At 42.5% G+C, this 6,918-nt stretch overlaps 1 pseudogene across 1 annotated transcript; it reads left to right on the top strand.

Annotated features, from left to right (window-relative positions):
- The first annotated feature begins 4,601 nt into the window (after nucleotides 1-4,601).
- Nucleotides 4,602-4,921, top strand: LOC309838859 (protein CEBPZOS-like; annotated as a pseudogene). Its single transcript has one exon. The product of its transcript is annotated as a protein CEBPZOS-like (transcript).
- The last annotated feature ends 1,997 nt before the right edge of the window (nucleotides 4,922-6,918 follow it).

The raw sequence follows: 6,918 nt of genomic DNA, 5'->3' as shown, positions 1-6,918 counted from the left end.
TTTGTTGGCTTCCTGCTGCTGCTTTGATATCCTTTCTATTCCTCTTCCTGCTTAAAGTCTTACTGCCATCGAAAGCTGCAAATGGAAGTTTTTAAAGAAATTTTCCAAACACAAACTGCTATAAATATTTGTTTAAATGAACTCACATGACTTGCATTATACATTTTTCATCATGGCAATCAAAACTCTTTGCCAAAGTGGAGCTCAATTTTCTGTTTTTTATTCCCACTTACCATTTCCAAATCCCTTCCAAAATTTCAACATTATTTGTCTTACTTACCTACTTGAAATCTTTTCACTGCTATATACTTTCGTCAAATTCAAACTGTTTATTTATTTCAAAGCTAGTCTTAGTTCCTGGTATACAGGGAGCATATATATTACTTCATTCAAATTTCTGCCCTTCTTTTGTACTTTCCTTACCCCTAGAAATTTTTATTTCTTTCCTCCAATTCTCTTGATTCCTGGCTCCATAAAATGTCTGTTCATCAGAGAAGACGGAAAAGAAGTTGAATCAACCTTCTTAGGAAGATTTCAGTTCTCGAAGCTTATCTTTCCTGTTAATTAAACACCAGGTGATTTATCTTCCTCTTCTTTCCTTGAGGTTCTTTATGAAGTAGTATAATGGACTCGTCTTTATTGTTTGCCATCTTGTGAATGAACCATGTGCTTTCTTGCCCCTTGGCCTTGCTCATGCCACGTTGGCGATCTGCATTACCCTCCCAGCTACCCTTAACGGATCAAAATCCTGCCGATCTTCCGTGGCCCCACTTAAGTACCGTTTCATTTTCATTGTCCCAAAGTGTAAATAGCTGGCCTGCCTCTAATTTCCCGTAGTGTCTAGCCACTGTAGTCCTTCCGTGACATTTAGCATTTACTACATTATTTTGAAGTTATCTATCTACCTGTCTTTTTCCCTTCCCTCTATCATAAATGCCTAGAGAAGAGGGACTAGGCTTCTAAGTCTACTCCAAGGATTGTGTAACGAAAGAGCTACACGCAGAATAGGTGGCAGGTTAAAATTTTCAACAACCAAATGAAGAAATGAAGCGACTGTAAAGCAATTATACTCCAATAAAGATGTTTAAAAAAAAAAGAAATGAAGTGTCCATTGAACTACCCATGATGTAAGAAAATGGTGGGAGGAAGACAAGAGGAAAATTTAGCTCAATACAGACGAACACTTTGGTCTTCTTGGTGGGAAGGTAAATATTTGTATACTCCGACCTGTAAAAATATTTTATAAAGAGCTTTATGTTGTGGATGATTTTTAAAACCACATGTGTAAAAAGGAGAATGAATGCATTGGCTTCCATGACATACTGTTTTCGTTAGAATTCAGACCATTTGTGCAGCCCTTACTATGGTTTTTGTCTTATTTGCATTCACTAGATTTCCCTTCCTAAATGATTTGTACACTTGCATAACTTGAAATTTTAAACATTAAATTTATTGCACATTGTCGTTATACATTAAAGTTATTTTCATAATCTTGAGTACTTCAATATATCTTATGTTCTTATGCATATAAATTATGTTAAGAATTTTCTCCAGCAAGCTTTACACTGTCATTTGGAGCACTTTAGAAATCAATATTGTAGAATCCTATAAGAAGAAAAAATATTTCTAAAAGTACTCCCCTGTGTTCCCATTAATTTGTGTATTATCAGGTCTTTATTAGGAAGATAGTTGCTAATGTAAGCCTGTAATAAACAGAGTATAATTGAATTTTCAATGTTTTCTCACCTGGGAGTAATTTTCTTACAAGACCTCTGCTCCATCTTCTGACTAATTGTCCGCAGTTACTCAGTATCGCCACATTAATGTCACCAAACATTGCAAAAATATCTACCTGATTGCATTATATTTAAAGATATTCATTTCAGGCCCTTGATATTTTCTCCTTAAACTATTTACGTCAATTTTAAATATCATTTAGAATGCAATAAATGTAATGAGCTGACACGTTTTGAAAATACAAATTCAGACATGAGCTCAGATTAGTTGAGTTGGTGATGAAGCGCTGGAAGAGCAGCGAGGCGGAGCTGAACCAGTCAGGGTGCCAACCCGGGAGGGGTGGACATCAGACCCTCTCCTTCCCTGCGTTCAGCTTGCTTTTTGGTCAGTTTTTTTTTGTTTTCTGTGAACCTCATCTGGGGAAAATCAGGTATTGTGGTGATATTATATTTTGCTGAATGGTATCCTAATATATTCTCAAATCTAAAGACAAATAACAGTTGAAAATGCTAGACACAGGTGGATTGGTGGGAGCAAGGGAAAACCTTTGTTGGTGCTACAGTGCTGTATGGTTAGAATTGCACATTTCCCCAAATCCAGAGCACAGGAAAGCATCCCTGGGACAGTTCAGGTTTCTCTGTTGTTCTAACATGATCAATACTGGCTCCTTTCACTCTTACAGGTGTCTTGGTTTGGTCATTAAATTAAATGGTCACCCGACCTATTGCACAGTTTTAGTTTAGTACCTCTCCTATTTCCCATTAGAAATCCTACACTTGACCTACTTTGCAAAAACCCTCAAACTCTTTGTTCAACAGTTAAATTTTGAATGTGGATATGAGCACAGTCGACTTTTATTCCAAACATTTTCAGTGTTTGCTTGTCTGTGATACAATATGTGTATAAAGCAAATGACATAAATATATGATGACACATATGATTTAAGGTCTTTAATTCAGAAGAAAATTTCCCAAGGAGGAATCTTCAGCGTGTGAAACCAAGAGAGCCTGGTGATGCCGGGATCGTATTACACACGCCTACGTATGGACTCGCCTAATTTGATCGCAACGGCAAAGCTTGAGGGGATGTTCTATCGCGTGATCGTGGAGAAGCACGTCTCTGTGTGGGAGTCAAATCAAGCATATTTGGCAAAAGTGAAGAGTTCTGGTTTCAGATGGCGTAGCTGAGTTCAGTTCAAGCCAACACTCGTGGGTGCCCACGGTACCCAAAGCCCTGTGCTCAGCTGTGGGGAGGATACAGAGAGAAGGCAGCTAGCTCGCTTGATGGGAATTGCAGTTCGTGGTGGAAGCTGGGCTGCTCCGAGTTCTTAGCTTCGCCTTGCAGACTCTGTGCTCAGCTTCTTAAAGCAGTGACGGTGGGTTATTGTTATTCCTATTTTATAAATGAGGGGACTGGAGTACAGAGAGATTTCTCTCTTTATTTGTCTGCCTTGAGTATCTCCCTGTGCCAGTGTGATGAACCAAACATACATCCTGTCTTCGTGGGAGCTTATACGTCTAGTGGGAAAAACAGACCTTCCACAAGCAAACCACACAGATGAAATCACTCCACATCTAAGGCAAAGAACTGGCTTCAGTGAGGGGGTGGGGGGTGTTCAGGGTGGAGGAGGGAGGGAAGTCTCTGGATCAGATGGTCCAGGAAGTCTTCTCTGAAAATGTGACGACTTTAAAGCTGAGACTCCGAGGGTCAGAATGAGCGAGTCAGAGGAGACGGCGGGAAGGGTTACAGGTGGAAGGAAAGCACCGTGAAGGCTTGAGGGACGCTTGCTGGGGCATTTGAGAAACTGAAGTCAGGCTGTTGAAGGGTAGCTTTGTGGTCAAGACTGGTGTGACTTATGAAATAAGCTTGGCCAGGAATGCGTGCTTGGCAGAGCTTGGATTTTAAAGGAATGTGTATTTGTAAAACGTTATGTTGGGTTCCAGAAGCCTTTCCCCCACCCCAAATTGCAGTGGGAAGCCATAAGAGGGTTGTGAGCAGGGAGGGATGTGATCCAACTTGCCTAAGATCCCAGAGCTAAAAATTCCAAGAGCTGGAATCAATCTCGGGCCAACCTGATATCAGAGCCCAGCTCCACGTTCCAACACACTGTTTCCCCCGAGACTCGACAATAACTGAGAACGTGGCAGAAGGTGCGTGTGCAGCGAGGCACCCATAACGCATGTGGTGATTCTAAGCAAGAAGAAATAGCATCTGTTTGGGCTTTCATTTAAAAAAGACCAAGGGAGGAGGTGGCACATGTCTAGAGGCTGGAAGGGCAACTCAGGAAAAGGGAAGAGCATAAAAATGGGGCGGGGGACGCAGGCTCTTTGCAGGGGGAAGTGAATAGTCCAAGTCCTGAGCATGTGCCGCCCATAGTGGGTGGCCAGCAAATTGCAAAGGTCGGTTGAAAAAAGTCTGAGTGGGGCTTTTCACTCTAGTCTGGGACCTTTGCTTATAATTCAATAATTAGCAAAGAGTCAGGGAAGGCATCTGAGGAGAATAACATGACCAGAGGTATGTTTTAAAAACATATACTATAATGGAAAATAATATGAAAAAGAATGTGTGTGTTTGTGTAAAACTGAATCACTTGGCTGTATAGTAGAAAGTAATACAACATTGTAAATCAACTAGACTTTAATAGAATACATTTAAAAAATAAAATAAAATTTAAAAATTAATTATACACACACACGCACCTATATCTAGAGTCCAGAGTCTGGCCCTGGAGTCACACTGCCTGATCCCGTGTTCAGATCACACCACTAACTAGCTCTGTGGCCTCAGACAGTTTTCTTCGTCTCTTGGTGTCTCCGTTTCCTCATGTGTAAGTGGGGTTAATCATAGCAGTGAAGATTGCTGCCATGTCCTGCCTGCAGTCTGCCACACAAGGTGGGGTGTTGCTCCAGGACCTTGCTCCAGATGTGACGGCCCACGCTCTGGAACCACTGGCAAGAAAATCTTTAAAGGAGTTTTAGTAGCTGCACTTGTGGGCATTTTTGGAGCATACTTTTTGTTTAAAAGGATGAACGCCAGCCAAGATTTTAGGCAAACAATGAGCAAGAAATTCCCCTTCGTCTTGGAAGTTTATTACAAATCCATTGAACACTCTGGAATGTACAGAATCAGAGAGCAAAATCAAGAAAAAAGGCTGAACAGCAAAAATTATAAATTTGACCGTTGATCAAGGTTTGCTCTTTTTCAAGCAGCAAGATTAAAATTCCATAGTTGGGGGCTTCCCTGGTGGCGCAGTGGCTGAGAGTCCGCCTGCCGATGCAGGGGACATGGGTTCGTGCCCCGGTCCGGGAAGATCCCACATGCCGCGGAGCGGCTGGGCCCGTGAGCCATGGCCGCTGAGCCTGCGCGTCCGGAGCCTGTGCTCCGCAATGGGAGACGCCACAGCAGTGAGAGGCCCGCGTACCGCAAAAAAAGAAAAACAAATTCCATAGTTGACATGGATGGATTTTAGAATGTTTAAGGCCAAATGTAAATTCTAATTCAGTTAGAGGTTTTATTCTTTGGACTAACTGTGAAGAAATTGATGGAAAGTTTGTTTATATTATAAATGGAGTTATGTTTATACTACTCAGAATCAAGTGGTTCTCAAATAATAATAATAATAGCACCTACTTCACAAGGCTGTTGAACAGAGTAAATTAGATGATCTGTGTGGAGTGTTACCAGGGCGCTTGGCCTGCAATCAGTACTCAATGCCTGTTCGCTACTTCAGAAAAAGGGCCAGTGCAGGAACTCCTGCAAGAGCTAATTAAGGTTCAACTAGAGTGAAAGCAAAGGAAACGCTAAGGGACGGACTGTAGAAACGAATCACGGTGTTAGACCAGAAACTCCATGAGAGTAGGTACTATGACCGCATTGCTTCCTGTCATATCCCCAGTGGCTAGTGTGGCGCCTGGCATTAAGGAAGCGTGCAATGCATGTGTGTGGATTTGGGTTGAACTCACACACGATGCAGGATAAATGCACGTGTTCTGCTGGATCGGTTATGCTTGTGCATTGCATCTACATATGCTGTTGATGATACGGACCAGTTGGATAATATCAAGACAAACGTGAACTCAATATAAAAAATAAACTCAGAGATGGAAAAATATTCAACATTATCATTTCAAATGTCTCCCAACTGTGAGAGTTTATGCAGCTCACACAACTCACCAATTTCCCGAATTTTAACCAAGGCCACGTCTTGCTTTACCATTTCAGCAGGCGCGTGGTTCACTTACCAGTGACGCAACTGAGGTTGGCCCAGGCTTTGGCTGACATCCCGGAATAATTTAGGAAAATCTTAGTGAAAGTTTCTGCGCGTGTCCTCTCTGCCTTCCTGACCTATGTCAACCTCCTCTTGTTGGGCCCCCAGTGCCTGGGGGAAGTGGACGAGTCTGTGGGATGGTGACTGCGCTCACTGCCTCTGTGCTCCCAGCCAAGGACCCACGTGAACCAGAAGCCTCCTTGCACTGGGGCCTTTCCACTGACGTGGTCCCGGAGGGACGTGTGTGCTCTGACCAGGGATGAGATCGGACAGCTGTATGAGGGCCTGACCGGTGCTGAACCCAGGCTTGAGAGCAGATGCTCTTGACAGCTATAGGAAAGAATTGGTCTGAGAATCCCCCTGACAAAGGGGACTCACAGAAATTAGAGACAGGAAAAAACCTGTTAGTCAATTCCCTTGCCAAAGATAAATTGATCCCTAGTGTGTCTTCCTGGTTTCCTGGCCACTCCAGTTACATCTGTGTCAGTGTGCTAGGATGAGGGACCCTGGGGGTGTGGACAAAAGACTGGGGGCCCCAGGCTGGGTTAGTTACCGGGATGAATAAAGATCTGTAACCATAAAGGAGAAGTAATGATATGGGGGAAGAATAAGAACAGTTGACTCCTTTTGTAGGACTGGAAATTTGAATAGAGATAGAGAACTGCATGAGAGATTCTGCGGTTATTGTTTTCTTAATGAGGAGCTGAGTGGTATTTATCCAGAGCAAAGAAGGGCTCTTACTCAGTTTGCTCCTACTTTGCTGCAAAGTAAAGGCGTTGAGCAAATACTGTTGACCTTGCAGGATTATAATTAGAATAGGCATTTTGCTTTTGGAATAGGAATGGCAGGGAAGCCTCCTGGGATAATGCTCTGATACAATTTATTGAAGAGGGAATTGTATGATGATTAGTTAA

Source organism: Grampus griseus (assembly GCF_964374135.1).
Source record: "Grampus griseus genome assembly, chromosome: 21".
Lineage (NCBI taxonomy): Eukaryota > Metazoa > Chordata > Mammalia > Artiodactyla > Delphinidae > Grampus > Grampus griseus.
The sequence above is the reverse complement of the archived record's forward strand: the minus strand, read 5'-3'. Positions and strand labels throughout refer to the sequence as shown.